The sequence below is a fragment of the Salvelinus fontinalis genome, chromosome 27 (genome assembly GCF_029448725.1).
Source record: "Salvelinus fontinalis isolate EN_2023a chromosome 27, ASM2944872v1, whole genome shotgun sequence".
Lineage (NCBI taxonomy): Eukaryota > Metazoa > Chordata > Actinopteri > Salmoniformes > Salmonidae > Salvelinus > Salvelinus fontinalis.
Window position 1 is genome coordinate 29984794 of NC_074691.1, and position 25781 is coordinate 30010574.

General features: G+C 47.1%; 1 protein-coding gene across 2 annotated transcripts in view; it reads right to left on the reverse strand.

The window, feature by feature from the left end:
* Positions 1 to 25781, reverse strand: part of LOC129825428 (leucine-rich repeat and fibronectin type-III domain-containing protein 2-like) — a 163296-nt gene that overhangs the window by 36681 nt on the left and 100834 nt on the right. The gene's annotated exons all lie outside the window — the stretch shown is intronic.

Consider the following 25781-nt stretch of genomic DNA (forward strand, 5'->3'; position numbering starts at 1 on the left):
TGTTGTTGAAAGGCTACTGCAGTAGGGTTTTTGGGCCTGTTGTTTACAGGTTACAGCAGTAGGGTTTTTGGGCCTGTTGTTGACACATCAGTATAGTTTTGGGGCTTGTTGTTGACAGGCTACATCAGTAAGTTTTTTGGGCCTGTTGTTGACAGGCTACAGCAGTAGGGTTTTTTGGCCTGTTATTGACAGGCTACACCAGTAGGGTTTTGGGGCCTGTTGTTGACAGGCTACTGCAGTAGAGTTTTTGGGCCTGTTGTTTACAGGCTACAGCAGTAGGGTTTTTGGGGCCTGTTGTTGACACATCAGTAGAATTTTGGGGCTTGTTGTTGACAGGCTACAACAGTAGGGTTTTGGGGCCTGTTGCTTACAGTTTACAGCAGTAGGGTTTTTGGGCCTGTTGTTGTCACAGCAGTAGGGTTTTGCGGCTTGTTGTTGACAGGCAACATAAGTAGGGTTTTGGGGGCCTGCTGTTGACAGGCTACAGCAGTAGGGTTTTTGGGGCTTGTTGTTGACAGGTTACAGCAGTAGGGTTTTTGGGGCTTGTTGTTTACAGGCTACAGCAGTAGGGTTTTTGGGGCCTGTTGTTGAAAGGCTACTCCAGTAGGGTTTTGGGGCCTGTTGTTGACAGGCTACTGCAGTAGAGTTTTTGGGCCTGTTGTTTACAGGCTACAGCAGTAGGGTTTTTGGGCCTGTTGTTGTCACAGCAGTAGGGTTTTGCGGCTTGTTGTTGACAGGCAACATAAGTAGGGTTTTGGGGGCCTGCTGTTGACAGGCTACAGCAGTAGGGTTTTTGGGGCTTGTTGTTGACAGGCTACGGCAGTAGGGTTTTTGGAGCCTGTTGTTGAAAGGCTACTGCAGTAGGGTTTTTGGGCCTGTTGTTGACACATCAGTATAGTTTTGGGGCGTGTTGTTGACAGGCTACATCAGTAAGTTTTTTGGGCCTGTTGTTTATAGGCTACAGCAGTAGGGTTTTGGGCTACTGCAGTAGGGATTTTGGGGCTGTCGTTTACAGGCTACAGCAGTAGGGTTTTTGTGCCTGTTATTGACAGGTTACAGCAGAGGGTTTGGGGGCTTGTTATTGACAGGCTACATCAGCAGCGTTTTGGGGCTTGTTGTTTACAGGCTACTGCATTAGGGTTTTTGGGCCTGTTGTTTACAAGCTACAGCAGCAGGGTTTTGAGGCCTGTTGTTGACACATCAGTATAGTTTTGGGGCCTGTTATTGACAGGTTACAGCAGTAGGGTTTGGGGCCTGTTATTGACAGGCTACATCAGTAGGGTTGTGGGGCCTGTTGTTGACAGGCTACAGCAGTAGGGTTTTGGGGCCTGTTATTGACAGGCTACAGCAGTAGGGTTTTGGGGGATTGTTGTTGACAGGTTACAGCAGTAGGGTTTTTGGGCCTGTTGCTGACACTTCAGTATAGTTTGGGGGCTTGTTGTTGACAGGCTACAGCAGTAGGGTTTTTGGGCCTGTTGTTGACACATCAGTATAGTTTTGGGGCTTGTTGTTTACAGGCTACAGCAGTAGGGTTTTTGGGGCCTGTTGTTGAAAGGCTACTGCAGTAGGGTTTTTGGGCCTGTTGTTTACAGGTTACAGCAGTAGGGTTTTTGGGCCTGTTGTTGACACATCAGTATAGTTTTGGGGCTTGTTGTTGACAGGCTACATCAGTAAGTTTTTTGGGCCTTTTGTTTATAGGCTACAGCAGTAGGGTTTTGGGCTACTGCAGTAGGGGTTTTGGGGCTGTTGTTTACAGGCTACAGCAGTAGGGTTTTTGTGCCTGTTGTTGATACATCAGTAGAGTTTTTGGGCTTGTTGTTGACAGGCTACAGCAGTAGGGTTTTTGGGCCTGTTGTTGTCACAGCAGTAGGGTTTTGCGGCTTGTTGTTGACAGGCAACATAAGTAGGGTTTTGGGGGCCTGCTGTTGACAGGCTACATCAGTAGGGTTTTTGGGGCTTGTTGTTGACAGGCTACATCAGCAGCGTTTTGGGGCTTGTTGTTTACAGGCTACTGCATTAGGGTTTTTGGGCCTGTTGTTTACAAGCTACAGCAGCAGGGTTTTGAGGCCTGTTGTTGACACATCAGTATAGTTTTGGGGCCTGTTATTGACAGGTTACAGCAGTAGGGTTTGGGGCCTGTTATTGACAGGCTACATCAGTAGGGTTGTGGGGCCTGTTGTTGACAGGCTACAGCAGTAGGGTTTTGGGGCCTGTTATTGACAGGCTACAGCAGTAGGGTTTTGGGGGATTGTTGTTGACAGGTTACAGCAGTAGGGTTTTTGGGCCTGTTGTTGACACATCAGTATAGTTTGGGGGCTTGTTGTTGACAGGCTACAGCAGTAGGGTTTTTGGGCCTGTTGTTGACACATCAGTATAGTTTTGGGGCTTGTTGTTTACAGGCTACAGCAGTAGGGTTTTTGGGGCCTGTTGTTGAAAGGCTACTGCAGTAGGGTTTTTGGGCCTGTTGTTGATACATCAGTAGAGTTTTTGGGCTTGTTGTTGACAGGCTACATCAGTAAGTTTTTTGGGCCTGTTGTTTATAGGCTACAGCAGTAGGGTTTTGGGCTACTGCAGTAGGGGTTTTGGGGCTGTTGTTTACAGGCTACAGCAGTAGGGTTTTTGTGCCTGTTGTTGATACATCAGTAGAGTTTTTGGGCTTGTTGTTGACAGGCTACAGCAATAGGGTTTTTGGGCCTGTTGTTAACAGGTTACAGCAGTAGGGTTTTGGGGCTTGTTGTTGACAGGATACATCAGTAGGGCTTTGGGGCTTGTTGTTGACAGGCTACATCAGTAGGGTTTTGGGGCCTGTTGTTGACAGGCTACTGCAGTAGAGTTTTTGGGCCTGTTGTTTACAGGCTACAGCAGTAGGGTTTTTGGGGCCTGTTGTTGACACATCAGTAGAATTTTGGGGCTTGTTGTTGACAGGCTACAACAGTAGGGTTTTGGGGCCTGTTGCTTACAGTTTACAGCAGTAGGGTTTTTGGGCCTGTTGTTGTCACAGCAGTAGGGTTTTGCGGCTTGTTGTTGACAGGCAACATAAGTAGGGTTTTGGGGGCCTGCTGTTGACAGGCTACAGCAGTAGGGTTTTTGGGGCTTGTTGTTGACAGGTTACAGCAGTAGGGTTTTTGGGGCTTGTTGTTTACAGGCTACAGCAGTAGGGTTTTTGGGGCCTGTTGTTGAAAGGCTACTCCAGTAGGGTTTTGGGGCCTGTTGTTGACAGGCTACTGCAGTAGAGTTTTTGGGCCTGTTGTTTACAGGCTACAGCAGTAGGGTTTTTGGGCCTGTTGTTGTCACAGCAGTAGGGTTTTGCGGCTTGTTGTTGACAGGCAACATAAGTAGGGTTTTGGGGGCCTGCTGTTGACAGGCTACAGCAGTAGGGTTTTTGGGGCTTGTTGTTGACAGGCTACGGCAGTAGGGTTTTTGGAGCCTGTTGTTGAAAGGCTACTGCAGTAGGGTTTTTGGGCCTGTTGTTGACACATCAGTATAGTTTTGGGGCGTGTTGTTGACAGGCTACATCAGTAAGTTTTTTGGGCCTGTTGTTTATAGGCTACAGCAGTAGGGTTTTGGGCTACTGCAGTAGGGATTTTGGGGCTGTCGTTTACAGGCTACAGCAGTAGGGTTTTTGTGCCTGTTATTGACAGGTTACAGCAGAGGGTTTGGGGGCTTGTTATTGACAGGCTACATCAGCAGCGTTTTGGGGCTTGTTGTTTACAGGCTACTGCATTAGGGTTTTTGGGCCTGTTGTTTACAAGCTACAGCAGCAGGGTTTTGAGGCCTGTTGTTGACACATCAGTATAGTTTTGGGGCCTGTTATTGACAGGTTACAGCAGTAGGGTTTGGGGCCTGTTATTGACAGGCTACATCAGTAGGGTTGTGGGGCCTGTTGTTGACAGGCTACAGCAGTAGGGTTTTGGGGCCTGTTATTGACAGGCTACAGCAGTAGGGTTTTGGGGGATTGTTGTTGACAGGTTACAGCAGTAGGGTTTTTGGGCCTGTTGTTGACACATCAGTATAGTTTGGGGGCTTGTTGTTGACAGGCTACAGCAGTAGGGTTTTTGGGCCTGTTGTTGACACATCAGTATAGTTTTGGGGCTTGTTGTTTACAGGCTACAGCAGTAGGGTTTTTGGGGCCTGTTGTTGAAAGGCTACTGCAGTAGGGTTTTTGGGCCTGTTGTTTACAGGTTACAGCAGTAGGGTTTTTGGGCCTGTTGTTGACACATCAGTATAGTTTTGGGGCTTGTTGTTGACAGGCTACATCAGTAAGTTTTTTGGGCCTGTTGTTGACAGGCTACAGCAGTAGGGTTTTTTGGCCTGTTATTGACAGGCTACACCAGTAGGGTTTTGGGGCCTGTTGTTGACAGGCTACTGCAGTAGAGTTTTTGGGCCTGTTGTTTACAGGCTACAGCAGTAGGGTTTTTGGGGCCTGTTGTTGACACATCAGTAGAATTTTGGGGCTTGTTGTTGACAGGCTACAACAGTAGGGTTTTGGGGCCTGTTGCTTACAGTTTACAGCAGTAGGGTTTTTGGGCCTGTTGTTGTCACAGCAGTAGGGTTTTGCGGCTTGTTGTTGACAGGCAACATAAGTAGGGTTTTGGGGGCCTGCTGTTGACAGGCTACAGCAGTAGGGTTTTTGGGGCTTGTTGTTGACAGGTTACAGCAGTAGGGTTTTTGGGGCTTGTTGTTTACAGGCTACAGCAGTAGGGTTTTTGGGGCCTGTTGTTGAAAGGCTACTCCAGTAGGGTTTTGGGGCCTGTTGTTGACAGGCTACTGCAGTAGAGTTTTTGGGCCTGTTGTTTACAGGCTACAGCAGTAGGGTTTTTGGGCCTGTTGTTGTCACAGCAGTAGGGTTTTGCGGCTTGTTGTTGACAGGCAACATAAGTAGGGTTTTGGGGGCCTGCTGTTGACAGGCTACAGCAGTAGGGTTTTTGGGGCTTGTTGTTGACAGGCTACGGCAGTAGGGTTTTTGGAGCCTGTTGTTGAAAGGCTACTGCAGTAGGGTTTTTGGGCCTGTTGTTGACACATCAGTATAGTTTTGGGGCGTGTTGTTGACAGGCTACATCAGTAAGTTTTTTGGGCCTGTTGTTTATAGGCTACAGCAGTAGGGTTTTGGGCTACTGCAGTAGGGATTTTGGGGCTGTCGTTTACAGGCTACAGCAGTAGGGTTTTTGTGCCTGTTGTTGATACACAGAGGTTTTGGGGCTTGTTGTTGACAGGCTACAGCAGTAGGGTTTTGGGGCCTGTTGTTGACAGGTTACAGCAGTAGGGTTTTGGGGCCTGTTGTTGACAGGTACAGCAGTAGGGTTTTGGGGCTTGTTGTTGACAGGCTACATCAGTAGGGTTTTGGGGCTTGTTGTTGACAGGCTACAGCAGTAGGGTTTTGGGGCCTGTTGTTGACAGGCTACAGCAGTAGGGTTTGTGGGGCCTGTTGTTGACAGGCTACAGCAGTAGGGTTTTGGGGCCTGTTGTTGACAGACTACAGCAGTAGGGTTTTGGGGACTTGTTGTTGACAGGTTACAGCAGTAGGGTTTTTGGGCCTGTTGTTGACAGGCTTCAGTAGGGTTTGTGGGGCTTGTTGTTGACAGGCTACAGCAGTAGGGTTTTTGGGGCTTGTTGTTGACAGGCAACAGTAGGGTTTTTGGGGCTTGTTGTTGACAGGCTACAGCAGTAGGGTTTTGGGGCCTGTTGTTGACAGGCTACTGCAGTAGGGTTTTTGGGCCTGTTGTTTACAGGCTACAGCAGTAGGGTTTTTGGGCCTGTTGTTGACACATCAGTAGAGTTTTGGGGCTTGTTGTTGACAGGCTACAACAGTAGGGTTTTGGGGCCTGTTGTTTATAGTTACAGCAGTAGGGTTTTGGGCTGGACAGCAGTAGGGTTTTGGGGCTGTTGTTGACAGGCTACAGCAGTAGGGTTTTGGGGCCTGTGTTGATACAGCAGTAGGGTTTTTGGGCTTGTTGTTGACAGGCTACAGCAGTAGGGTTTTTGGGGCCTGTTGTTTACAGGCTACAGCAGTAGGGTTTTTGGGCCTGTTGTTGAAGGCACATCAGTAGGGTTTTGGGGCCTGTTGTTGACAGGCTACAGCAGTAGGGTTTTTGGGCCTGTTGTTGACACATCAGTATAGTTTTGGGGCTTGTTGTTTACAGGCTACAGCAGTAGGGTTTTTGGGGCCTGTTGTTGAAAGGCTACTGCAGTAGGGTTTTTGGGCCTGTTGTTTACAGGTTACAGCAGTAGGGTTTTTGGGCCTGTTGTTGACACATCAGTATAGTTTTGGGGCTTGTTGTTGACAGGCTACATCAGTAAGTTTTTTGGGCCTGTTGTTTATAGGCTACAGCAGTAGGGTTTTGGGCTACTGCAGTAGGGGTTTTGGGGCTGTTGTTTACAGGCTACAGCAGTAGGGTTTTTGTGCCTGTTGTTGATACATCAGTAGAGTTTTTGGGCTTGTTGTTGACAGGCTACAGCAGTAGGGTTTTTGGGCCTGTTGTTGACAGGTTACAGCAGTAGGGTTTTGGGGCATGTTGTTGACAGGCTACAGCAGTAGGGTTTTGGGGCCTGTTGTTGACAGGCTACATCAGTAGGGTTTTGGGGCTTGTTGTTAACAGGCTACAGCAGTAGGGTTTTTGGGGCCTGTTGTTGAAAGGCTACTGCAGTAGGGTTTTTGGGCCTGTTGTTGACAGGTACAGCAGTAGGGTTTTTGGGCCTGTTGTTGACTACATCAGTAGAGTTTTTGGGCTTGTTGTTGACAGGCTACAGCAGTAGGGTTTTTGGGGCTTGTTGTTAACAGGCTACAGCAGTAGGGTTTTGGGGCTTGTTGTTGACAGGCTACATCAGTAGGGCTTTGGGGCTTGTTGTTGACAGGCTACATCAGTAGGGTTTTGGGGCTTGTTGTTAACAGGCTACAGCAGTAGGGTTTTGGGGCTTGTTGTTGACAGGCTACAGCAGTAGGGTTTTTTGGCCTGTTATTGACAGGCTACACCAGTAGGGTTTTGGGGCCTGTTGTTGACAGGCTACTGCAGTAGAGTTTTTGGGCCTGTTGTTTACAGGCTACAGCAGTAGGGTTTTTGGGGCCTGTTGTTGACACATCAGTAGAATTTTGGGGCTTGTTGTTGACAGGCTACAACAGTAGGGTTTTGGGGCCTGTTGCTTACAGTTTACAGCAGTAGGGTTTTTGGGCCTGTTGTTGTCACAGCAGTAGGGTTTTGCGGCTTGTTGTTGACAGGCAACATAAGTAGGGTTTTGGGGGCCTGCTGTTGACAGGCTACAGCAGTAGGGTTTTTGGGGCTTGTTGTTGACAGGTTACAGCAGTAGGGTTTTTGGGGCTTGTTGTTTACAGGCTACAGCAGTAGGGTTTTTGGGGCCTGTTGTTGAAAGGCTACTCCAGTAGGGTTTTGGGGCCTGTTGTTGACAGGCTACTGCAGTAGAGTTTTTGGGCCTGTTGTTTACAGGCTACAGCAGTAGGGTTTTTGGGCCTGTTGTTGTCACAGCAGTAGGGTTTTGCGGCTTGTTGTTGACAGGCAACATAAGTAGGGTTTTGGGGGCCTGCTGTTGACAGGCTACAGCAGTAGGGTTTTTGGGGCTTGTTGTTGACAGGCTACGGCAGTAGGGTTTTTGGAGCCTGTTGTTGAAAGGCTACTGCAGTAGGGTTTTTGGGCCTGTTGTTGACACATCAGTATAGTTTTGGGGCGTGTTGTTGACAGGCTACATCAGTAAGTTTTTTGGGCCTGTTGTTTATAGGCTACAGCAGTAGGGTTTTGGGCTACTGCAGTAGGGATTTTGGGGCTGTCGTTTACAGGCTACAGCAGTAGGGTTTTTGTGCCTGTTATTGACAGGTTACAGCAGAGGGTTTGGGGGCTTGTTATTGACAGGCTACATCAGCAGCGTTTTGGGGCTTGTTGTTTACAGGCTACTGCATTAGGGTTTTTGGGCCTGTTGTTTACAAGCTACAGCAGCAGGGTTTTGAGGCCTGTTGTTGACACATCAGTATAGTTTTGGGGCCTGTTATTGACAGGTTACAGCAGTAGGGTTTGGGGCCTGTTATTGACAGGCTACATCAGTAGGGTTGTGGGGCCTGTTGTTGACAGGCTACAGCAGTAGGGTTTTGGGGCCTGTTATTGACAGGCTACAGCAGTAGGGTTTTGGGGGATTGTTGTTGACAGGTTACAGCAGTAGGGTTTTTGGGCCTGTTGTTGACACATCAGTATAGTTTGGGGGCTTGTTGTTGACAGGCTACAGCAGTAGGGTTTTTGGGCCTGTTGTTGACACATCAGTATAGTTTTGGGGCTTGTTGTTTACAGGCTACAGCAGTAGGGTTTTTGGGGCCTGTTGTTGAAAGGCTACTGCAGTAGGGTTTTTGGGCCTGTTGTTTACAGGTTACAGCAGTAGGGTTTTTGGGCCTGTTGTTGACACATCAGTATAGTTTTGGGGCTTGTTGTTGACAGGCTACATCAGTAAGTTTTTTGGGCCTGTTGTTGACAGGCTACAGCAGTAGGGTTTTTTGGCCTGTTATTGACAGGCTACACCAGTAGGGTTTTGGGGCCTGTTGTTGACAGGCTACTGCAGTAGAGTTTTTGGGCCTGTTGTTTACAGGCTACAGCAGTAGGGTTTTTGGGGCCTGTTGTTGACACATCAGTAGAATTTTGGGGCTTGTTGTTGACAGGCTACAACAGTAGGGTTTTGGGGCCTGTTGCTTACAGTTTACAGCAGTAGGGTTTTTGGGCCTGTTGTTGTCACAGCAGTAGGGTTTTGCGGCTTGTTGTTGACAGGCAACATAAGTAGGGTTTTGGGGGCCTGCTGTTGACAGGCTACAGCAGTAGGGTTTTTGGGGCTTGTTGTTGACAGGTTACAGCAGTAGGGTTTTTGGGGCTTGTTGTTTACAGGCTACAGCAGTAGGGTTTTTGGGGCCTGTTGTTGAAAGGCTACTCCAGTAGGGTTTTGGGGCCTGTTGTTGACAGGCTACTGCAGTAGAGTTTTTGGGCCTGTTGTTTACAGGCTACAGCAGTAGGGTTTTTGGGCCTGTTGTTGTCACAGCAGTAGGGTTTTGCGGCTTGTTGTTGACAGGCAACATAAGTAGGGTTTTGGGGGCCTGCTGTTGACAGGCTACAGCAGTAGGGTTTTTGGGGCTTGTTGTTGACAGGCTACGGCAGTAGGGTTTTTGGAGCCTGTTGTTGAAAGGCTACTGCAGTAGGGTTTTTGGGCCTGTTGTTGACACATCAGTATAGTTTTGGGGCGTGTTGTTGACAGGCTACATCAGTAAGTTTTTTGGGCCTGTTGTTTATAGGCTACAGCAGTAGGGTTTTGGGCTACTGCAGTAGGGATTTTGGGGCTGTCGTTTACAGGCTACAGCAGTAGGGTTTTTGTGCCTGTTGTTGATACATCAGTAGAGTTTTTGGGCTTGTTGTTGACAGGCTACAGCAGTAGGGTTTTGGGGCCTGTTATTGACAGGTTACAGCAGTAGGGTTTTGGGGCCTGTTGTTGACAGGTTACAGCAGTAGGGTTTTGGGGCTTGTTGTTGACAGGCTACATCAGTAGGGTTTTGGGGCTTGTTGTTGACAGGCTACAGCAGTAGGGTTTTGGGGCCTGTTGTTGACAGGTTACAGCAGTAGGGTTTGGGGGCTTGTTGTTGACAGGCTACAGCAGTAGGGGTTTAGGGGCCTGCTGTTGACAGACTACAGCCGTAGGGTTTTTGGGACTTGTTGTTGACAGGTTACAGCAGAAGGTTTTTTGTTTTTTTTTGTTGACAGGTTACAACAGTAGGGTTTTTGGGGCTTGTTGTTGACAGGCTACAGCAGTAGGGTTTCTGGGGCTTGTTGTTGACAGGTTACAACAGTAGGGTTTTTGGGGCTTGTTGTTGACAGGCTACAGCAGTAGGGTTTCTGGGGCTTATTGTTGACAGGTTACAGCAGTAGGGTTTTTGGGCCTGTTGTTTACAGGCTACAGCAGTAGGGGTTTTGGGCCTGTTGTTGACACATTAGTAGAATTTTGGGGATTGTTGTTGACAGGCTACAACAGTAGGGTTTTGGGGCCTGTTGTTTATAGATTACAGCAGTAGGGTTTTTGGGCCTGTTGTTGTCACAGCAGTAGGGTTTTGTGGCTTGTTGTTGACAGGCAACATAAGTAGGGTTTTGGGGGCCTGCTGTTGACAGGCTACAGCAGTAGGGTTTTTGGGGCTTGTTGTTGACAGGTTACAGCAGTAGGGTTTTTAGGGGCTTGTTGTTTACAGGCTACAGCAGTAGGGTTTTTGGGGCCTGTTGTTGAAAGGCTACACCAGTAGGGTTTTGGGGCCTGTTGTTGACAGGCTACAGCAGTAGGGTTTTTGGGCCTGTTGTTGACACATCAGTATAGTTTTGGGGCTTGTTGTTTACAGGCTACAGCAGTAGGGTTTTTGGGGCCTGTTGTTGAAAGGCTACTGCAGTAGGGTTTTTGGGCCTGTTGTTTACAGGTTACAGCAGTAGGGTTTTTGGGCCTGTTGTTGACACATCAGTATAGTTTTGGGGCTTGTTGTTGACAGGCTACATCAGTAAGTTTTTTGGGCCTGTTGTTTATAGGCTACAGCAGTAGGGTTTTGGGCTACTGCAGTAGGGGTTTTGGGGCTGTTGTTTACAGGCTACAGCAGTAGGGTTTTTGTGCCTGTTGTTGATACATCAGTAGAGTTTTTGGGCTTGTTGTTGACAGGCTACAGCAGTAGGGTTTTTGGGCCTGTTGTTAACAGGTTACAGCAGTAGGGTTTTGGGGCTTGTTGTTGACAGGCTACATCAGTAGGGTTTTGGGGCTTGTTGTTGACAGGCTACATCAGTAGGGTTTTGGGGCTTGTTGTTAACAGGCTACAGCAGTAGGGTTTTTGGGGCCTGTTGTTGAAAGGCTACTGCAGTAGGGTTTTTGGGCCTGTTGTTTACAGGTTACAGCAGTAGGGTTTTTGGGCCTGTTGTTGACACATCAGTATAGTTTTGGGGCTTGTTGTTGACAGGCTACATCAGTAAGTTTTTTGGGCCTGTTGTTAATAGGCTACAGCAGTAGGGTTTTGGGCTACTGCAGTAGGGGTTTTGGGGCTGTTGTTTACAGGCTACAGCAGTAGGGTTTTTGTGCCTGTTGTTGATACATCAGTAGAGTTTTTGGGCTTGTTGTTGACAGGCTACAGCAGTAGGGTTTTTGGGCCTGTTGTTAACAGGTTACAGCAGTAGGGTTTTGGGGCTTGTTGTTGACAGGCTACATCAGTAGGGCTTTGGGGCTTGTTGTTGACAGGCTACATCAGTAGGGTTTTGGGGCTTGTTGTTAACAGGCTACAGCAGTAGGGTTTTGGGGCTTGTTGTTGACAGGCTACAGCAGTAGGGTTTTTTGGCCTGTTATTGACAGGCTACACCAGTAGGGTTTTGGGGCCTGTTGTTGACAGGCTACTGCAGTAGAGTTTTTGGGCCTGTTGTTTACAGGCTACAGCAGTAGGGTTTTTGGGGCCTGTTGTTGACACATCAGTAGAATTTTGGGGCTTGTTGTTGACAGGCTACAACAGTAGGGTTTTGGGGCCTGTTGCTTACAGTTTACAGCAGTAGGGTTTTTGGGCCTGTTGTTGTCACAGCAGTAGGGTTTTGCGGCTTGTTGTTGACAGGCAACATAAGTAGGGTTTTGGGGGCCTGCTGTTGACAGGCTACAGCAGTAGGGTTTTTGGGGCTTGTTGTTGACAGGTTACAGCAGTAGGGTTTTTGGGGCTTGTTGTTTACAGGCTACAGCAGTAGGGTTTTTGGGGCCTGTTGTTGAAAGGCTACTCCAGTAGGGTTTTGGGGCCTGTTGTTGACAGGCTACTGCAGTAGAGTTTTTGGGCCTGTTGTTTACAGGCTACAGCAGTAGGGTTTTTGGGCCTGTTGTTGTCACAGCAGTAGGGTTTTGCGGCTTGTTGTTGACAGGCAACATAAGTAGGGTTTTGGGGGCCTGCTGTTGACAGGCTACAGCAGTAGGGTTTTTGGGGCTTGTTGTTGACAGGCTACGGCAGTAGGGTTTTTGGAGCCTGTTGTTGAAAGGCTACTGCAGTAGGGTTTTTGGGCCTGTTGTTGACACATCAGTATAGTTTTGGGGCGTGTTGTTGACAGGCTACATCAGTAAGTTTTTTGGGCCTGTTGTTTATAGGCTACAGCAGTAGGGTTTTGGGCTACTGCAGTAGGGATTTTGGGGCTGTCGTTTACAGGCTACAGCAGTAGGGTTTTTGTGCCTGTTGTTGATACATCAGTAGAGTTTTTGGGCTTGTTGTTGACAGGCTACAGCAGTAGGGTTTTGGGGCCTGTTATTGACAGGTTACAGCAGTAGGGTTTTGGGGCCTGTTGTTGACAGGCTACAGCAGTAGGGTTTTGGGGCTTGTTGTTGACAGGCTACATCAGTAGGGTTTTGGGGCCTGTTGTTGACAGGCTACATCAGTAGAGTTTTGGGGCCTGTTGTTGACAGGTTACAGCAGTAGGGTTTGGGGGCTTGTTGTTGACAGGCTACAGCAGTAGGGTTTTAGGGGCCTGCTGTTGACAGACTACAGCCGTAGGGTTTTTGGGACTTGTTGTTGACAGGTTACAGCAGAAGGTTTTTTGTTTTTTTTTGTTGACAGGTTACTACAGTAGGGTTTTTGGGGCTTGTTGTTGACAGGCTACAGCAGTAGGGTTTCTGGGGCTTGTTGTTGACAGGTTACAGCAGTAGGGTTTTTGGGCCTGTTGTTTACAGGCTACAGCAGTAGGGGTTTTGGGCCTGTTGTTGACACATTAGTAGAATTTTGGGGATTGTTGTTGACAGGCTACAACAGTAGGGTTTTGGGGCCTGTTGTTTACAGATTACAGCAGTAGGGTTTTTGGGCCTGTTGTTGTCACAGCAGTAGGGTTTTGCGGCTTGTTGTTGACAGGCAACATAAGTAGGGTTTTGGGGGCCTGCTGTTGACAGGCTACAGCAGTAGGGTTTTTGGGGCTTGTTGTTGACAGGTTACAGCAGTAGGGTTTTTGGGGCTTGTTGTTTACAGGCTACAGCAGTAGGGTTTTTGGGGCCTGTTGTTGAAAGGCTACACCAGTAGGGTTTTGGGGCCTGTTGTTGACAGGCTACAGCAGTAGGGTTTTTGGGCCTGTTGTTGACACATCAGTATAGTTTTGGGGCTTGTTGTTTACAGGCTACAGCAGTAGGGTTTTTGGGGCCTGTTGTTGAAAGGCTACACCAGTAGGGTTTTGGGGCCTGTTGTTGAAAGGCTACTGCAGTAGGGTTTTTGGGCCTGTTGTTTACAGGTTACAGCAGTAGGGTTTTTGGGCCTGTTGTTGACACATCAGTATAGTTTTGGGGCTTGTTGTTGACAGGCTACATCAGTAAGTTTTTTGGGCCTGTTGTTTATAGGCTACAGCAGTAGGGTTTTGGGGCCTGTTGTTGACAGGCTACTGCAATAGAGTTTTTGGGCCTGTTGTTTACAGGCTACAGCAGTAGGGTTTTTGGGCCTGTTGTTGTCACAGCAGTAGGGTTTTGCGGCTTGTTGTTGACAGGCAACATAAGTAGGGTTTTGGGGGCCTGCTGTTGACAGGCTACAGCAGTAGGGTTTTTGGGGCTTGTTGTTGACAGGCTACGGCAGTAGGGTTTTTGGAGCCTGTTGTTGAAAGGCTACTGCAGTAGGGTTTTTGGGCCTGTTGTTGACACATCAGTATAGTTTTGGGGCGTGTTGTTGACAGGCTACATCAGTAAGTTTTTTGGGCCTGTTGTTTATAGGCTACAGCAGTAGGGTTTTGGGCTACTGCAGTAGGGATTTTGGGGCTGTCGTTTACAGGCTACAGCAGTAGGGTTTTTGTGCCTGTTGTTGATACATCAGTAGAGTTTTTGGGCTTGTTGTTGACAGGCTACAGCAGTAGGGTTTTGGGGCCTGTTATTGACAGGTTACAGCAGTAGGGTTTTGGGGCCTGTTGTTGACAGGTTACAGCAGTAGGGTTTTGGGGCTTGTTGTTGACAGGCTACATCAGTAGGGTTTTGGGGCTTGTTGTTGACAGGCTACAGCAGTAGGGTTTTGGGGCCTGTTGTTGACAGGTTACAGCAGTAGGGTTTGGGGGCTTGTTGTTGACAGGCTACAGCAGTAGGGGTTTAGGGGCCTGCTGTTGACAGACTACAGCCGTAGGGTTTTTGGGACTTGTCGTTGACAGGTTACAGCAGAAGGTTTTTTGTTTTTTTTTGTTGACAGGTTACAACAGTAGGGTTTTTGGGGCTTGTTGTTGACAGGCTACAGCAGTAGGGTTTCTGGGGCTTGTTGTTGACAGGTTACAACAGTAGGGTTTTTGGGGCTTGTTGTTGACAGGCTACAGCAGTAGGGTTTCTGGGGCTTATTGTTGACAGGTTACAGCAGTAGGGTTTTTGGGCCTGTTGTTTACAGGCTACAGCAGTAGGGGTTTTGGGCCTGTTGTTGACACATTAGTAGAATTTTGGGGATTGTTGTTGACAGGCTACAACAGTAGGGTTTTGGGGCCTGTTGTTTATAGATTACAGCAGTAGGGTTTTTGGGCCTGTTGTTGTCACAGCAGTAGGGTTTTGTGGCTTGTTGTTGACAGGCAACATAAGTAGGGTTTTGGGGGCCTGCTGTTGACAGGCTACAGCAGTAGGGTTTTTGGGGCTTGTTGTTGACAGGTTACAGCAGTAGGGTTTTTAGGGGCTTGTTGTTTACAGGCTACAGCAGTAGGGTTTTTGGGGCCTGTTGTTGAAAGGCTACACCAGTAGGGTTTTGGGGCCTGTTGTTGACAGGCTACAGCAGTAGGGTTTTTGGGCCTGTTGTTGACACATCAGTATAGTTTTGGGGCTTGTTGTTTACAGGCTACAGCAGTAGGGTTTTTGGGGCCTGTTGTTGAAAGGCTACTGCAGTAGGGTTTTTGGGCCTGTTGTTTACAGGTTACAGCAGTAGGGTTTTTGGGCCTGTTGTTGACACATCAGTATAGTTTTGGGGCTTGTTGTTGACAGGCTACATCAGTAAGTTTTTTGGGCCTGTTGTTTATAGGCTACAGCAGTAGGGTTTTGGGCTACTGCAGTAGGGGTTTTGGGGCTGTTGTTTACAGGCTACAGCAGTAGGGTTTTTGTGCCTGTTGTTGATACATCAGTAGAGTTTTTGGGCTTGTTGTTGACAGGCTACAGCAGTAGGGTTTTTGGGCCTGTTGTTAACAGGTTACAGCAGTAGGGTTTTGGGGCTTGTTGTTGACAGGCTACATCAGTAGGGTTTTGGGGCTTGTTGTTGACAGGCTACATCAGTAGGGTTTTGGGGCTTGTTGTTAACAGGCTACAGCAGTAGGGTTTTTGGGGCCTGTTGTTGAAAGGCTACTGCAGTAGGGTTTTTGGGCCTGTTGTTTACAGGTTACAGCAGTAGGGTTTTTGGGCCTGTTGTTGACACATCAGTATAGTTTTGGGGCTTGTTGTTGACAGGCTACATCAGTAAGTTTTTTGGGCCTGTTGTTAATAGGCTACAGCAGTAGGGTTTTGGGCTACTGCAGTAGGGGTTTTGGGGCTGTTGTTTACAGGCTACAGCAGTAGGGTTTTTGTGCCTGTTGTTGATACATCAGTAGAGTTTTTGGGCTTGTTGTTGACAGGCTACAGCAGTAGGGTTTTTGGGCCTGTTGTTAACAGGTTACAGCAGTAGGGTTTTGGGGCTTGTTGTTGACAGGCTACATCAGTAGGGTTTTGGGGCTTGTTGTTGACAGGCTACATCAGTAGGGTTTTGGGGCTTGTTGTTAACAGGCTACAGCAGTAGGGTTTTGGGGCTTGTTGTTGACAGGCTACAGCAGTAGGGTTTTTTGGCCTGTTATTGACAGGCTACACCAGTAGGGTTTTGGGGCCTGTTGTTGACAGGCTACTGCAGTAGAGTTTTTGGGCCTGTTGTTTACAGGCTACAGCAGTATGGTTTTTGGGCCTGTTGTTGACACATCAGTAGAATTTTGGGGCTTGTTGTTGACAGGCTACAACAGTAGGGTTTTGGGGCCTGTTGCTTACAGTTTACAGCAGTAGGGTTTTTGGGCCTGTTGTTGTCACAGCAGTAGGGTTTTGCGGCTTGTTGTTGACAGGCAACATAAGTAGGGTTTTGGGGGCCTGCTGTTGACAGGCTACAGCAGTAGGGTTTTTGGGGCTTGTTGTTGACAGGTTACAGCAGTAGGGTTTTTGGGGCTTGTTGTCTACAGGCTACAGCAGTAGGGTTTTTGGGGCCTGTTGTTGAAAGGCTACACCAGTAGGGTTTTGGGGCCTGTTGTTGACAGGCTACTGCAGTAGAGTTTTTGGGCCTGTTGTTTACAGGCTACTGCAGTAGGGTTTTTGGGCCTGTTGTTGTCACAGCAGTAGGGTTTTGCGGCTTGTTGTTGACAGGCAACATAAGTAGGGTTTTGGGGGCCTGCTGTTGACAGGCTACAGCAGTAGGGTTTTTGGGGCTTGTTGTTGACAGGCTACAGCAGTAGGGTTTTTGGAGCCTGTTGTTGAAAGGCTACTGCAGTAGGGTTTTTGGGCCTGTTGTTGACACATCAGTATAGTTTTGGGGCGTGTTGTTGACAGGCTACATCAGTAAGTTTTTTGGGCCTGTTGTTTATAGGCTACAGCAGTAGGGTTTTGGGCTACTGCAGTAGGGGTTTTGGGGCTGTCGTTTACAGGCTACAGCAGTAGGGTTTTTGTGCCTGTTGTTGATACATCAGTAGAGTTTTTGGGCTTGTTGTTGACAGGCTACAGCAGTAGGGTTTTGGGGCCTGTTATTGACAGGTTACAGCAGTAGGGTTTTGGGGCCTGTTGTTGACAGGTTACAGCAGTAGGGTTTTGGGGCTTGTTGTTGACAGGCTACATCAGTAGGGTTTTGGGGCTTGTTGTTGACAGGCTACATCAGTAGAGTTTTGGGGCCTGTTGTTGACAGGTTACAGCAGTAGGGTTTGGGGGCTTGTTTTTGACAGGCTACAGCAGTAGGGTTTTAGGAGCCTGCTGTTGACAGACTACAGCCGTAGGGTTTTTGGGACTTGTTGTTGACAGGTTACAGCAGAAGGTTTTTTGTTTTTTTTTGTTGACAGGTTACTACAGTAGGGTTTTTGGGGCTTGTTGTTGACAGGCTACAGCAGTAGGGTTTCTGGGGCTTATTGTTGACAGGTTACAGCAGTAGGGTTTTTGCGCCTGTTGTTTACAGGCTACAGCAGTAGGGGTTTTGGGCCTGTTGTTGACACATTAGTAGAATTTTGGGGATTGTTGTTGACAGGCTACAACAGTAGGGTTTTGGGGCCTGTTGTTTACAGATTACAGCAGTAGGGTTTTTGGGCCTGTTGTTGTCACAGCAGTAGGGTTTTGCGGCTTGTTGTTGACAGGCAACATAAGTAGGGTTTTGGGGGCCTGCTGTGACAGGCTACAGCAGTAGGGTTTTTGGGGCTTGTTGTTGACAGGTTACAGCAGTAGGGTTTTTGGGGCTTGTTGTTTACAGGCTACAGCAGTAGGGTTTTTGGGGCCTGTTGTTGAAAGGCTACACCAGTAGGGTTTTGGGGCCTGTTGTTGACAGGCTACAGCAGTAGGGTTTTTGGGCCTGTTGTTGACACATCAGTATAGTTTTGGGGCTTGTTGTTTACAGGCTACAGCAGTAGGGTTTTTGGGGCCTGTTGTTGAAAGGCTACACCAGTAGGGTTTTGGGGCCTGTTGTTGAAAGGCTACTGCAGTAGGGTTTTTGGGCCTGTTGTTTACAGGTTACAGCAGTAGGGTTTTTGGGCCTGTTGTTGACACATCAGTATAGTTTTGGGGCTTGTTGTTGACAGGCTACATCAGTAAGTTTTTTGGGCCTGTTGTTTATAGGCTACAGCAGTAGGGTTTTGGGCTACTGCAGTAGGGGTTTTGGGGCTGTTGTTTACAGGCTACAGCAGTAGGGTTTTTTGTGCCTGTTGTTGATACATCAGTAGAGTTTTTGGGCTTGTTGTTGACAGGCTACAGCAGTAGGGTTTTGGGGCCTGTTATTGACAGGTTACAGCAGTAGGGTTTTGGGGCCTGTTGTTGACAGGTTACAGCAGTAGGGTTTTGGGGCTTGTTGCTGACAGGCTACAGCAGTAGGGTTTTGGGGCTTGTTGTTGACAGGCTACAGCAGTAGAGTTTTGGGGCCTGTTGTTGACAGGTTACAGCAGTAGGGTTTGGGGGCTTGTTGTTGACAGACTACATCAGTAGGGTTTTTGGGCTTGTTGTTGACAGGTTACAGCAGTAGGGTTTTGGGGGCCTGCTGTTGACAGACTACAGCCGTAGGGTTTTTGGGGCTTGTTGTTGACAGGTTACAGCAGAAGGTTTTTTTGTTTTTTTTGTTGACAGGTTACAACAGTAGGGTTTTTGGGGCTTGTTGTTGACAGGCTACAGCAGTAGGGTTTCTGGGGCTTATTGTTGACAGGTTACAGCAGTAGGGTTTTGGGGGCTTGTTGTTGACAGGCTACATCAGTAGGGCTTTGGGGCCGGCTGTTGACAGGCTACATTAGTAGGGTTTTGGGGCTTGTTGTTGACAGGCTACAGCAGTAGGGTTTTGGGGCTTCTTGTTGACAGGCTACAGCGGTAGGGTTTTTTGGCCTGTTATTGACAGGCTACATCAGTAGGGTTTTGGGGCCTGTTGTTGACAGGCTACTGCAGTAGAGTTTTTGGGCCTGTTGTTTACAGGCTACAGCAGTAGGGTTTTTGGGCCTGTTGTTGACACATCAGTAGAATTTTGGGGCTTGTTGTTGACAGGCTACAACAGTAGGGTTTTGGGGGCCTGCTGTTGACAGGCTACAGCAGTAGGGTTTTTATGGCTTGTTGTTGACAGGTTACAGCAGTAGGGTTTTTGGGGCTTGTTGTTGACAGGCTACAGCAGTAGGGTTTCTGGGGCTTGTTGTTGACAGGCTACAGCAGTAGGGTTTCTAGGGCTTGTTGTTGACAGGTTACAACAGTAGGGTTTTTGGTGCTTGTTGTTGACAGGCTACAACAGTAGGGGTTTTGGGGCCTGTTGCTTACAGTTTACAGCAGTAGGGTTTTTGGGCCTGTTGTTGTCACAGCAGTAGGGTTTTGGGGCTTGTTGTTGACAGGTTACAGCAGTAGGGTTTTTGGGCCTGTTGTTGTCACAGCAGTAGGGTTTTGCGGCTTGTTGTTGACAGGCAACATAAGTAGGGTTTTGGGGCCTGTTGTTGACAGGTTACAGCAGTAGGGTTGTGGGGCCTGTTATTGACAGCCGTCACCGGGCATCTTGATGTGTATCAATTAGACTGCACTTTGATCCGACTCAAAAGCTGTCATCAAATGCACATGGATTTGAACTAGGTTTGATCTGTTCTCTGTAGGCGGATGGGTGTGTGTATTTGTGTGCGTGCATGTGTCTATGTGTGAGGGCTGTGTGGGATGGAATCTTTACAGCAAATCGGTGGCTCAGAATTAATCATTTCAAAGACAAAACAATATAAATTAAGTAACTTATCTACTAACAGCTAGCCATAAGACAGTCATAAATGGAGCTCCTCTGGGACATCAACTCATTTAGATTTACCATGGACAATTTGTCTGAAACACTATACTGCATTTATGATAGAGCCATTCATCATGCATAAAGGTTGGCTATTTATTTAGTGGCTTCTGTAATTTATGAAGTGTCCCTCCGAGGACACAGTAGTGCTCTCTAACGGGGAAGTCATGTGACACGGGTCAATTCCAACGATGGATGTTTCACTCAGGTGGAGATAATATACTGTAATCATAATATATTCAATGTAATCAGGGAATGCTGCGTAATAACTCAAGCCCAAAGCATTGGACAGCAGGCACTTAGAGACACCGTACAGAACTGACTGTAGATCAGGTGGTAGAGGTATATAATAATGAAGCAATAGACAGAGGGGAGACTGGCCTAAAATAAATGAGCATTCCTCAGAGATCAAATTAGAGAGGACATGCCTAAGCCCCTGTCTGTGACCACTCATTAGAGACAAATAGGTATGCAGTCATGTGGAACACAACTGCCCCCCCATGTCTATGACGTCCTTCATTAATATTCCCGTCTGCTTTGTTAATGTCAGTCACACACACATGCAGCCTACAAACACACACGTACACCTCTGTAACCTTATATACCCATCAAATCATTATCCCCATGAGCCAAAGCTATTAATTATCTCTCTCTTTCTCTCTCCCATATATTATCTTACCAGGATTTCCATATAAAGTAGCATATGCTATAAAGCAGTGTATTTTTTGCATCATTTGACCACATTTGTATTCATATCGACTTGTGGCAGAATTCCAAAAACCTTTGGCAACACAAAGCATCTGAGGCTTTTGTACTCCAGTAAATGGAGGTGGCTAATCATTGGCCTGGTGAAAAGAGCAGCGGCAAACCTAAGGAAGGATGGATAAGAGAGGAGGCTTGACCATAGAGTCATCTGTGCATTGACCCCGCCAGCCACAGTAGTCACAGTACATTGAAAATAGGATAATTCAATCACAGGATAACATGGGCCCAATGCTATGGAGACCATGGACGCCAGGGGGAAGGCTTAAATCACTCGGCCAAAATTACGATTCAAGGACGAATCCTATACGGATCCTAGGGAAGATGGATTGATTTTAAGTCAGGCAGATTGAGATTGACAAGCTATGTGTGGCACTGCTGGGATGGTGGGATTATAATTTGACCAGCACACAGTGGTTGTAATCAGGATACTCATGGGAAGCTGGGAAGACATCAACACAGGGATAGCTTTTAACATGATCACCCACTGGCAGGTGAATCAGAACATTATCACAGAGGTTAAAATGTCTGCTTGCAATATGGGCTAATCAGTTGCCTTAGTGAAGAATCGGAAATCATAGCTCTCTGAAAGAATGTTGGTTGCACCGCGGCCACGACAGTATGATTACTCTTATGGGAGAAAATCAAATCAAGTCAAATCAAATTGTATTTGTCACATGCGCTGAATACAACAGGTGTAGACCTTACCGTGAAGTTATTACTTACAAGCCCTTAACCAACAATGCTTTAGAAAGTTAATAAAAATAAGTGTTAAGTAAAAAATTTAAAATAAAAGCAACAAATAATTAAACAGCAGCAGTAAATTAACAATAGCGAGGCTATATACACGGGGTACCGGTACAGAGTCAATGTGCGGGGGCACCGGTTAGTCAATGTAATTGAGGTAATATGTACATGTAGGTAGAGTTAAAGTGCCTATGCATAGATAATAACCAGAGAGTAGCAGCAGAGTAAAAGAGGGTTCTGGGTAGCCCTTTGATTAGCGGTTCAGGAGTCTTATGGCTTTCGGGAGTCTTAAGTCTAGGCCTTTTGGACCTAGACTTGGCGTTCCGTTACCACTTGCCGTGCGGTAGCAGAGAGAACAGTCTATGACTAGGGTGGTTGGAGTCTTTGACAATTTTCAGGGCCTTCCTCTGACACCGCCTGACATTGAGGTCCTGGATTGCAGGAAGCTTGGCCCCAGTGATGTACTGGGCCGTACGCGCTACCCTCTGTAGTGTCTTGCAATCGGAGGCCGAGCAGTTGCCATACCAGTTTTATTTTATTTGTATTTATTTCACCTTTATTTAACCAGGTAGGCAAGTTGAGAACAAGTTCTCATTTACAACTGCGATCTGGCCAGGAAAAAGCAAAGCAGTTCGACACATACAACAACAGAGTTACACATGCAGTAAACAAACATACAGTCAATAATACAGTAGAAAAACAAGTCTATATACAATGTGTGCAAATGAGGTGAGATTAGGGAGGTAAAGCAATAAATAGGCCATGGTGGCGAAGTAAATACAATATAGCAAGTAAAACACTGGAATGGTAGATGTGCAGTAGATGAATGTGCAAAGTAGAAATACTGAGGTGCAAAGGAGCAAGATAAATAAATAAATACAGTAGGGGATGAGGTAGTTGTTTGGGCTATTTACAGGTGGGCTATGTACAGGTGCAGTGATCTGTGAGCTGCTCTGACAGCTGGTGCTTAAAGCTAGTGAGAGAGATAAGTGTCTCCAGTTTCAGTGATTTTGTAGTTCGTTCCAGTCATTGGCAGCAGAGAACTGGAAGGAGAGGCGGCCAAAGGAGGAATTGGCTTTGGGGGTGACCAGTGAGATATACCTGCTGGAGTGCGTGCTACGGGTGGGTGCTGCTATGGTGACCAGCGAGCTGATATAAGACGGGGCTTTACCTAGCAGGGTCTTGTAGATGTATCAGTGATGCAACCAGTCAAGATGCTCTCGATGGTGCAGCTGTAGAACCTTTTTAGGATCTGAGGACCCATGCCAAATCTTTTCAGTCTCCTGAGGGGGAATAGGTTTTGTCATGCTCTCTTCACAACTGTCTTAATGTGTTTGGACCATAATAGTGTGTTGGTGATGTGGACACCAAGGAACTTGAATCTCTCAACCTGCTCCACTACAGCCCCGTCAATGAGAATGGAGGTGTGCTTGGTCCTCCTTTTCCTGTAGTCCACAATCATCTATTTTGTTTTGATCACGTTGAGGGAGAGGTTGTTGTTCTGGCACCACATGGCCAGGTCTCTGACCTCCTCCCTATAGGCTGTCGGTGATCACCCCTACCACTGTTGTGTCATCTGCAAACTTGATGATGGTGTTGGAGTCGTGCCTGGCCATGCAGTCATGAGTGAACAGGGAGTACAGGACTGAGCATACACCCCTGAGGGGCCCCCGTGTTGAGGATCAGCGTGGTTGATGTGTTGTTACCTACCTTTACCACCTGGGGGCAGCCCGTCAGGAAGTTGAGGATCCAGTTGCAGAGGGAGGTGTTTAGCCGCATGGTCCTTAGCTGAGAGATGAGCTTTGAGGGCACTATGGTGTTGAATGAATAGCATTCTCACATAGGTGTTCCTTTTGTCCAGGTGGGAAAGGGCTGTGTTGAGTGCAATAGAGATTGCATCATCTGTGGATCTGTTGGGGCGGTATGCAAATTGGAGTGGGTCTAAGGTTTCTGGGATAATGGTGTTGATGTGAGCCATGACCAGCCTTTCAAAGCACTTCATGGGTACAGACCGAGGTGCTATGGGTCAGTAGTCATTTAGGTAGGTTACCTTAGTGTTCTTGGTCACAGGGACTATGGTGGTCTGCTTCTTATAAGCTTCCAGGTTAGAGTCCCGCTCCTTGAAAGAGGCAGCTCTACCCTTTAGCTCAGTGCGGCTGTTGCCTGTAATCCATGGCTTCTGGTTGGGGTTTGTACGTTCGGTCACTGTGGGGGTGACGTCATCGATGCACTTATTGACAAAGCCAGTGACTGATGTGGTGTACTCCTCAATGCCATCAGAGGAATCCTGGAACATATTCCAGTCTGTGCTAGCAAAACAGTCCTGTAGCTTAGCGTCTGCTTCATCTAACCACTTTCTTATTGACCGAGTCACTGGTGCTTCCTGTTTTAGTTTTTGCTTATTAGCAGGAAACAGGATGATAGAATTACGGTCAGATTTGCCAAATGGAGAGCAAGGGAGAGCTTGTATGCGTCTCTGTGTGTTGAGTGAAGGTGGACTAGAGTTTTTCTCCCTCTGGTTGCACATGTAACATGTTGGTAGAAACAAGGTAAAATGGATTTAAGTTTCCTTGCATTAAAGTCCCCAGCCACTAGGAGCGCCGCCTCTGGATGAGCATTTTCCTATTTGCTTATGGCCTTATACAGCTCATTGAGTGCGGTCTTAGTGCCAGAATCGGTTTATGGTGGAAAATAGACAGCTACAAAGAATATAGATGAAAACTCTCTTGCTAAATAGTGTTGTCTACAGCTTATCATGAGATACTCTAACTCAGGCGAGCAAAACCGCGAGACTCCTTAGATTTTGTGCACCAGCTGTTGTTTACAAATATACATAGACCGTCACCCCTTGTCTTACTAGAGGCTGCTGTTTTATCCTGCCGAAAAATCTTAAAGCCCGCCAGCTGTATGTTATTCATGTCGTCGTTCAGCCATGACTCAGTGAAACATAAGATCTTACAGTTTTTAGTGTCCCGTTGGTAGGATATACGTGATCGTAGTTCGTCTATTTTATTTTCCATTGATTGTACGTTGGCTAATAGGACCGATGGTAAAGGGAGATTACGCGCTTGGCATCGGATCCTTACAAGGAACCCAGATCTTCATCCATTGTATAACTCGCCACATTGAATGTTGTTTGTACCGAAGTAGCTAACTCGTTTCTTATCATTCTTTTATTATTCATTGTTATTGTCAAATCATAATTTCCTCAGGGGAAAATCTATTGTTGACGTTATGATGTTCTTGTTGGGGTGCTGACTGTTTGGGTGTTAGGCAATGTTTGCTGAGCTATAGTCTAAGAGCTCTACCTATGCTTTTTGAAAAAGATACGATGATGCATATTTCCATGAATATAATATTCCTACCAGTTTCTTACAATGTTTCACAAGTATCTCTCTCATTAAGACGCTCAGCTGGAGCTAACATGTTTCCAACCCAGATAAATATCAAGCCTCCACATCACATCCAGATGTGGCTATTTGCAATTCTATAATTGGTTTTGCAGGCCGGTACATCTCATATCTAAATAAAAGTTTTCAGAAAAAAAGTGAGGCTGATATTGATATATTCACCCACACCTGCTCTCCCATTTACATTGACAATGAACAAGACTATGTGGATACTGCCTGTCTGTCTGCACTTGTGCTGTACGTTCTGACTACACACTGCATGCATGTTAGGATGGTGTGCATCATGGTTCTAGTCAGATGAAGATATTGAATTGAGAGGGATCTGCCTGTAGGCATATGAAAATCACATCTCTGTCACGTTGCAGACACAGAGATCCAGTGTAAATGCCTCGATCCGGGTGTTGAGTCTTTGTCTGGAGAAGCCGCAGAAGCTGGATCAGCACAGATACTTTATTTAATCTTCAAGACATGGGGAGACCGGCTCTGTATTAGCATTCTTCTGCTAGCGGTTTAGAGAAAAGGCTTTAAGTAGCTTTCAGACTGAAATCTCCCATACCCTTCATGAAGAGAGGGCTGCAGAGTCTGCAACTGAGTGTGCACTTAGAGAGTGAATTACCAAGTTGATGGAGACGGTTTAAGTGTTTAGGGGAAATGTCAGTGATTTGGGGCGGGAAAGAGGTCTAAATGACAGGGCACAGGGTAAAGGGGAGGGAGTGGAGAGCTGTGGGTCACTAGGCTTGTTAAATGAAGCATCCTACCATAGACAGACAGACATATGCACACACACACTCCATCACGCCCTGTAAGGCTCAGTTCTCGTGATGTGTAACCTTTTTCTTCTGCAGTGCCATTTTAGTTCTTACCGCATGGCTGCATGGATTTCTCAGGCAACACTGATCTCATTTATGAAAAGTGTCAGGGAGGGTTTTCATAACAGCTAGCCTGGGCTAAATATGAGCTTATTCAGCTAACTAAGAGAAAAGAAAACACTCTCTTCCTCTCCCTTACAGAGCCCTGTCTCTCTGATTTTAATAACACCAGAGCTTCTTGATTCACAAAGCTGGTCCCTCCCTCCCTCCCTCCCTCCCTCCCTCCCTCGCTCCCTCCCTCCCTCCAAGTTATCTCCATAGAAAAGATGAATATTAATAATGGCTGTTGGAAGTGGAGGTGACACAATGAGATAGCTCCTCTACTGTCTGCTTAATTAACCTCATCAGCTAATGCTCCGTTCACCTACTCAAAGGCGTCTTTGGTAAGACATGGCAAAGGATGCCTTTCAGGGATAATAAATTGCTCTTTTGGGAAGATATATAAAGGGGATTACTTTTGCCTGCTCCAAAATTAGGAATCCAAATGAAATATATGAACAAGTGGTTCAGGCCAGCATTTGGATCCTTCCTTGGTCAAATAGAGCAAAGTCTTTGGGATGC